Genomic DNA, 8718 nt, shown 5'->3' on the forward strand with positions numbered 1-8718 from the left:
TTATGAATACCCGTAACGCCTGTCAAAGGTATTGAAATTGTAGCTGAGACCCAAAAATTGTACCTATGTGCTTGCCGAAACACGGAGGAATTCGCTATGACAAGATGGTCACCCATCCACAGACCGACCGCGCTAAGTGTCACTTAAAATAATGTCCCACGGCAGTTACTAAGCCACAAGAATTTATTTAATTACTTAAGGTACTAAAATTAAGTAAGCTAGAAATAATTGAATCTATCCCTTATCTTGAGAACTTTTACCCGTTCAGTGAATAATTTAAGTGCCAATATTAATTTGTTACCTAAAAGCTCAAAGGACCACTTTTACAAGTATTCATAAATAAAATTATATCGCTACAAAATTCATATTTCACTAACATTGGCATTTGATAAGTTGAAACTTCAATTTCGTTGCGCAAATTCATGAAATTCTTCACTTTGATATTTTTGAAATAGCCTAAGTTTATTTTTATTGACCTTTTAACAAAACAATAAGGTTTTTGATAGTTTTAGTGAATTGTAGCCAATTGAAACCAAACTAGTTCATTTATATGACTTTGCTCGTGAAAATCAGGCGTCTAGATTCAAAATTATTTAATATTATGCTACCAAAATGACAAGTTAAATTATTTTATCAAAAGCATTAATTTTATAATATTAACTTGACTATAAAATATGACAGCTTTTATCAAAAGGGCATTTTAAACGAAATTAAGGTTTAAAAGCCAAAATTTACACGAAAACTTAATTTTAGTGCCGATAAATTGTGCTTTTATCATGAGATAAATATTTAATTTTGGACTTACGCTCACATATTTATCTTGCATCGTAAGCGCAGGTTATTAGCGTAATATTTTATCCTTATATGTTGTTAAGCTAATTAATTAATTGCTTGTATAATGGCGCTTGCAAAACAGAAGCGCTTAACTACTATTTGCTCACCTACATTTCACGAGCAGAAACCAATTCATTTATAAAAAACAAAAAGGAGCAAAAAACTATTTGAAATAGTTTATACGGAACCTTGAATTCTCAGAATAGCAATCAAATAGATCTATACAAAAAACAAACGATGCATTTCCAACAAGTCTACTAGAGCTTAAATTCAAATACTCTTTACACAGAAAATTCTAGTCCAACGGTTTACAAGGCAGCCGCCATATTGGATTTTTAGAAACGTCATTTATCATGTGTCAGTGTGTAGAAAAATACGATTTTAAAATACGTTCTACAGTGTACATATTTCAATTTATTTGCAGCAATATCGAGACAAAGATCGTTGAGAAAGTCAGACATTTGAAATTGCATGCAAATGAAATATTTTCCGCGTACCACTGAGTGAAGAAAAGTTGACCCTTTTTCTTCGTTAAATGGGTCATTAGGTATTCTTTCTTCATTGTGTTTTAATGGTCTTTGCAGAAATACTGCGCCTAGGACCGAGTCTAGTTGTTTGTAGATCTTTCCAAAATTTTCAACTTCGTTGGAGTCTTTTGAGTTTAGAAACTTTGGAGTACATTATATATTTTCACAAGCCAGCTAAAGTTAGTAAGTAAAGTTGTTCTTGATTATAAGACCTTTTTTTATTAAACTTTGACTGAAAACACATCAGTCATTTTAGCATGTTCCAGCAGGTACCCGTCCAATAGGCAGTCGCTCAATGCAAAACACTGGTACTCAGCTGTAGCTCAGCTCTAGTTAGACTGGAAGCCGACCCCAACATAGTTGGGAAAATGGCTCGGAGAAAATGATGATGTAATAAATAGTATACATTGGAGAAAAGGCAGATGATGAACAAATTTCAAATCTATTATTATATTTTTAGACTACATATATTTAGGTTACTACTCTCCTAAATCTAGCACAAATTCTCGTCCCAGTATTCCTAGCGTATGCTAGTGTAACTTAATCCTTATACTTCCAGCCGCTGCAGCGCTGCAAAGCAAATAATGGCTTTAATATTTAGCTTAAACATATGAAAGTTATATTTTAGTCTAAAACTGTGAAGTTTGCAGTATAATGTAGGGTTTGTTAAGCTTTTTGTGTGTTATGTAAAGTCAAGTTAGTCGGGTAACAAGAGTATATGATGTAGTACTGAGTTCATTTTCCATGTATGGAAAATGATTTGGTACAGCTAAAGTAAAATCTAAAGGTAAACCCCCAAAGAGTTACCGCCGTGGCCCTGGTCATAAAAAGCCTACGACGGAACACGACGGTTTTTAGTCAGTAAGAGTCTGACACTCCCTCACCGCTGCTAACCCACAGCGGAAGGGGTCTCATATGATGAGAAAAAAACCCCTGAACGAAATAAAAAAAAATGTAAATATACAAAAAAAATGAAAATAAATAATTTTAACGAATTAACAAAAGCTTCAGCTTAGCAACTCGATCTAAATAAAATGATGAAGAAACGTTTAAAATCTCTACCATTTACTGTGAAAAATGATTGCACCCAATTTATTTTTCACTGCACAATATTATTCTCGAACATATTTTAATCAACTTAAATGTAAAACAGCATTAACAGAATAAAAGCGAAAATGTTTATTTACGTGGAAGCAACAATTAATTTACTTGTTTTATTAAAGAATGCAAAAGGACTAAATTGATTATGTAATTGAATTTCATAGCTCTAGTATTTATGTCTTTTTTAGGTGTGTATAATCTATTTGTTAAATGTTTTTTAGGTGGGAAATCACCTTTAATCATTAGGTTAACCCTTTCAGCTGTGAGGAGTATCAGACTTTTACAAATACGCTCGAAAAAATTACCAGTGTGAAAATCTAACACCAGTGTTACCAAGAGGTAATGGGTTGCCCGGGTAACTGGGTTGAGGAGTTCAGATAGACAGTCGCTTCTTGTAAATCACTATAACTTAGCTGCATCGGGTGAGATTGGAAGCCGACCCCAACATAGTTGAGAAAAAGGCAAAAACCGTCAAGTGCAAAAGATTTTTTCAAACAGTCACTATTATTGTACGTGTACATAAATGGATCAGCTATACGTTCTCTCAGTTTTACAATCATAGCTAGATATTTGCTTGCTAAAATTTAATTAACAACACAATCCACTTTAAATATTAATTTAAATTCAACAAACAAAATGAAACATTTTAATGCGCTTAACCCGTAGACAAATCAACAATAATTAGATTAGACATTTCAATTTAGTGTTATTAGCTAAACTGCTAAGAGAGACGGGATTATATAGAGCAATTTGTGAAAATTGCACAGTCAGTACACATTGTATGAACTCGCGCCAGTAGCTGTCTTCAAGTACTAGCTTCGTCTAAACACACCTTCAAGATAAGGTCCATTTATTTCTATCAAAAAGCTTCGAAAGTCGGAATTGTATACGCGGAAAATTTTCAAATTTTGAATTTTTACTTTTTAAGAATGGTGTTGGTGTTTTTTTTTGTTGTAATTTTTTCTTTTGTTATTCTCGCTCGTTATTTTAATGTTTCAGTGCCAGACTGTTTGAGAAAGGAGTTTGCTTGACAGACAGACGTTTTGTTAAAGGAGATTGTAATAGGTACTTGTAACGAAATAAAATGGAGTGTTTTGGAAAACATTGTTCAACAAAAAGTACCTTCAAATTAAATTTTGGATTCAAAATTGCGTGTGTTTTGTTTTTAATAACTTGTTTACTTTTTTTAGTAACATGAAAAAGCGTAGGGCATATTTTTTACTCTTTCACGCTAAAAACTACTGATTTTGATTAAACTTTAAAATATAAAATATAATACCTTAAACATAAAGGGCCTTACTACAAAAACTTTAAACCCTGTTTTACACTTGTCTAATAAAATTTTGGCTGCAAAATGAACCATATGTCAACGTCATAATTTGACATTTTTTTAGACAAGGCATAAACTGACGTTTAAAAGTTTTTGTGGTAAGACGGTATATTATTAAGGCTTGCATTAATGATTTGCATTGCTCAGCCTAGTATATTTTTATAAGACTACAAAAAAGTCGGTAAATACGTAATAAATAATCCTTCAAAACCTTCATTATTATTTACTCTACACCCTATCTTGGTAGCTATCAGCCTTTTCAAAACAACTCTTAGTTACTGAGCCGTATAATTAAAACGTTCTGATGTTATCTCCTATAGGGAATAAAAGTAATATCTGAATTTCAAACAACCTTCATTTTGTACCCTTCAATAATATTCTTGAAGTCTATTTGAATAATTTGGATGATAAAATACAAAATAATTTGGTATAACGCAATAGGTAAGTTGTAATTTGGTTTTGAGTGGGTTAGCAACAGTAAGAAGCAAGTTTCGGAGGGCACGATTATTTAAACATCTTTGACAGTCGTTACGGGTAGTCAGAGGCCAGAAAGTCCGACAAACAGTCTTACCGATAAACAGAGTTACCGCGGCCCTGGTACATAAAAGGCCTACGACGGAACACGACGGTTTAAGAGGACGAATTGGAATTTTTGGCGCCAAGGATGTCAATTTTTCTCAGTAAATACAAAACGGATCAAAATACAACTTGGTTACCTGAAAGTTCATGATATAAACCTTATTTTGTTAGTTGTAGAAACATGATTAGGTAACTTTTATAACAGAGAAAAATATATCAAACATACCTCTTTTTAAAAAGAGATTCACATATTATGGGCAAACGGGACCGATTTAAGCCTCTTAACTTTTTTAGTAGTTGAGTATATACATACTCTTTAAAATTGTAGTAGGAATTTTTATTAAATTATCATTTCTAAATATTAAAATTACAAAACCATTTTGTCGCTTACGACTTTTAGTTATAAGCTAGCGCGCGTATTGTTATCCTCGCCCCGCTCAGACGCTCCGACCCCTTTTGGCGCCTTAGATGCGCGGGCCGGTTATGGAATTATTGTTGACCAATTCCTCGCCTTAAGTCAGTAAGAGTCTGACACTCCCTCACCGCTGCTAACCAACATCGGGAGGGGCATTTGGTGATTTTTGACGTCATTAAAAAAAAGGCTTGCCCGCGTGAATGGATTGTGGAGGTCAGATAAACAGTATCTCCATATAAAACATTGGTACTCAGCTGCATCCTGTTAGACTGGAAGCCGAACCCAACATAGTTGGGAAAAGGCCAGGCAGATGATGAAAGCCGCGGGGAACAGCTAGTGTAATAATAAAACCTATGAATAGCAACCACTTTACTCAAGTTTCTAATCTTCCAAGCCTCCAACTTCAATCGAATATTATAATACTTTGGAATAATTTACTTTACAACAGATCAGATTAAAATTCCCTTCTAACCTTGTCTAAGCAAGATCTTAGAAACGTTTCGAAAATAAAATAAGTTCCAACATTCAGTTAGCATTATTACTTTTGGACTAAGCCTTGTATAATGAAACAATTTAGACTTTTAACTTGGAGTGCTATAAAAATGACTTGAACGAATGAGCTTTTAGGCCATTATGTAATGTTCTGTCAGTTCATTTAATGTGGATTTCAGTAAGCTATCTATCTGTGAATTTGTCTAATGAAGATTTTGACAGGAACCCCAGAAGAGTAATTTCAAATATATAAGTAATTGAAATCCATCGTTAAATACTTATTATTCTTTATTGCACACTTAACAATTAATACATACATAACAAAGAAAGACATACAGAACACTTCTTTTGTATTAAAGATATTTTTTAAAATAGGTTTAGGAATAGGATTACCACTAGCCCATGGCAGAAAAAAGTTTTTCGTGACATGCCAAGCTCAATTTTCAATAATAATTGGACTAAATTCTCATAATCAAGAGACACTTAGACGTACATTTCTTCTTAATGATTGGGCAGGTTATTCGCTAAGATTCTTTTTTTTTTCTCTCAAACTTATAAAATGTTTTGTCCTTCTAACTTCCACCATTGATTTCACACGTATCCCGTGGGAGCTATACACACGCGCCCGGATAGTAAAAAAACCTGAAGCCTCCCTCGATAAAGGGTTTATCTAACACTAAAAAAATCTCTCAAATCGGTAGTGAGGTTTCTGAGATAACCTTCTTCATATTTCTTCAGATAGCAAGAAAAATCGGCCAAGTGCGAGTCAAAAATCGCGCACGAATTGTTCCGCTACCATTATTTAGAAAATGAGAAAAAAAATCACGTTCGTTGTATGGGAGCTCCCGAAAATATTTATTTTATTTTAGTTTTCAGTATTTGTTGTTATAGCGGCAGCCGAAATACATCATCTGTCAAAATTTCAACTCTCTTACTAACACGGTTCATGAGAAACAGCCTGGTGACAGACGGACGGACGCACGGACGGTCAGAGGAGCGAAAACAATAGGGTCCCGTTTTACCCTTTGGGTACGGCACCCTAAAAAGCTAGTGATACCATGAACCAGCTAATCCAGTATAAACCAGTATAGGTAACTATTCTTGATATGCCTTTAAAATTAAGCACGCCACGATGTCATACCCTCGAGAATTTCCCGCTTGTTTCACTAAAAGCAGGGTTAAAGGCAAATTTATTTTGAACGTTCAAAGGGTTAAAATTTGACGCGATATTAAAGCGAGACTGAAAATCTGCTGAAAGATTGGACATTTTTTCAATATTATGTCGCAGGTAGGTAATATTGGGATCTTTTTTGTGATATCGGGTTTAGATTTACGAGGTTATTATTTAGCTGCTTTTTAACCGACTTAAAAAAAGGAGGTTATCCGTAATTTTCTTAGCCTGCCTCTTAGGAAACAACTTGTTGACACTCTAGTCCTATCTAAGCTGAATTACTGTGATACCGTATACGGGCCTTGCTTGCTTGCTAGGACAGATAGGCTGATACAGCGGGTTCAGAATGCCTGTGTCAGATTTTGCATCAAAGTCCCCCGCAGGCACCACGTAACGCCATATATCAATCAAATTAAAATGTTAAAAATGGCTGCCAGGCGAAAACTGCATCTTGCTAGCCTAATGTTTGGAATTGTTTCAACCCATAAGCCGCACTACTTATTTGAAAAACTGACATGGAAAGAAACGTGCTACAGACATGGTCTTCGCTCCATAGTTGCTCCGCTTAGGGTCCCACCTCACAAAACTGCAGCTTTCAGGGGTAGTTTCAGATTTGCAGCCACACACTGCTGGAATGACCTTCCACCACCTTTAAGGGGCCTGAAAACAATACTAACTTTTAAATTCAATCTAAAAAATAAATTATTACTCGAGCAACTTTCTCAATAATAAATGTAAAATATTTTCACTTACCTTATGTGGTTTGGCCCACAGTCCTTGGGGGATCCCCAGCAGTGTTGTGGAGTGGTTTGGCTGCCTCCTGTCTGCTTCACTCCATATTCATCCAAAGTATATCACTTCTGGACCTGTTCAAAGGCATAAATTTGGTATCACAACAAATTCTTATATTTAAATTAAATTTCAAATTATTTTATTTCACAATATTTGTTTTAATTATCTTGACATTGTTTATCACTATTTCGGATTCTATTTTGGACTTACCTTGAACTATCATTGGAAAGCATTTCACATACTGTGTCGCATGGTCATCCGCAACGGGTCAGCATTAACATGTTCGCCCCACACCACACTAATACTTATGATTCACACAATAAACATATCCACTCACAACCTCACAACACAATACACTTATTACATCACTCGATACAATTTCCGCCATCATAATTGCATAACAAGATATCTCTTGCGCAATTGGCCGGTTAACCTAGCTAGATCTTCATCTTTGACTTTGACACATTTCTGACATTTCATTTGCCGCGCTGTCTATGGTCTGAGACGCTCACTGGGCAACTTTTTATTATTCACAAGCTTTTTGTCTATGTCTTTTCTCTTGATATTCTCGTATTATGTTTGTTTTTGTCTATGGTTTGTTTTATATTCATTGTTGCTATATCTGTTTACTACGTTTCTGTTACTTTACTAATTATGTATATATATATTTATTTATTTACCGGATTCGTGCCGAAACGGCGTCTGTTTGTATAGTCCCGAGGCAAAGTCATGTGGTGGGTCAGCGCTGAAAACCAGCGCTGTTGTCTCGTGCCTGCGTGTGCGTGACACAGCATTTATGCTGAGCGCTGCCCCTTTTTCACGCATAAGTGACGCAGCTGCAGCGCTTTTATTTTTTATTTTTGTTTTACTGTTAGTTTTGTCCCTAGATTTATTTGTTTGTATTTGTGTGTGTTTCGTTTTCTGCGTCATTTGTGTGTAAAATAAATGGTTTTTCTTTCTTTCTTTCTTTCTTTCAACATTTTGTACTCTGTATCATACCTCTACAATTTGGAATCATAATAAAGGATCTCTTTGTCGCAAGAGTATAATTTTCAACATTTCGTTGCTAGAAATGATTAAAATTTTCAATGGACTAATTATAACTTTGGTCTGATGTTGTAACGTTGGAACAACTAGAAAGTTTTCGTGCAGAGGGTAAAAATGTTACTGTGTGGTAATCATATATGGGAGTTTTTAAACTTAACCCCGCTGTATCCGTGCACGGATCCACGCGAGACTCAATTGATTTTCTATTGTTCTATAATTAGCGGCATACAAGCGGTTAATCTACCATAGTGAAGAACAAAGCCAAGGCATACATTTTGCATCGATTCTTTTTTGCATAGAAGTTACTACTAAGAAGAAAATTATACTGACGATCATCTGTTTAGCCTTTTCCCTGCTATCTCGAAGGATTCCAGTCTAACTAGTGTGTAGCTGTGTGGCACCAGTGTTTTGAATGGAGCAACTGCCTTCG

At 34.9% G+C, this 8718-nt stretch overlaps 1 long non-coding RNA gene across 1 annotated transcript; it reads right to left on the bottom strand.

Moving 5' to 3' along the window:
- Positions 1-3742: 3742 nt before the first annotated feature.
- Positions 3743-7723, bottom strand: LOC135118659 (uncharacterized). Its single transcript, XR_010277704.1, has 3 exons — positions 7452-7723; positions 7203-7315; positions 3743-7109 (listed from the first exon to the last, which is right to left on the bottom strand). It is a non-coding gene; the product is annotated as an uncharacterized LOC135118659 (long non-coding RNA).
- Between the last annotated feature and the right edge of the window lie 995 nt (positions 7724-8718).

Source organism: Helicoverpa armigera, chromosome 24, assembly GCF_030705265.1.
Source record: "Helicoverpa armigera isolate CAAS_96S chromosome 24, ASM3070526v1, whole genome shotgun sequence".
NCBI lineage: Eukaryota > Metazoa > Arthropoda > Insecta > Lepidoptera > Noctuidae > Helicoverpa > Helicoverpa armigera.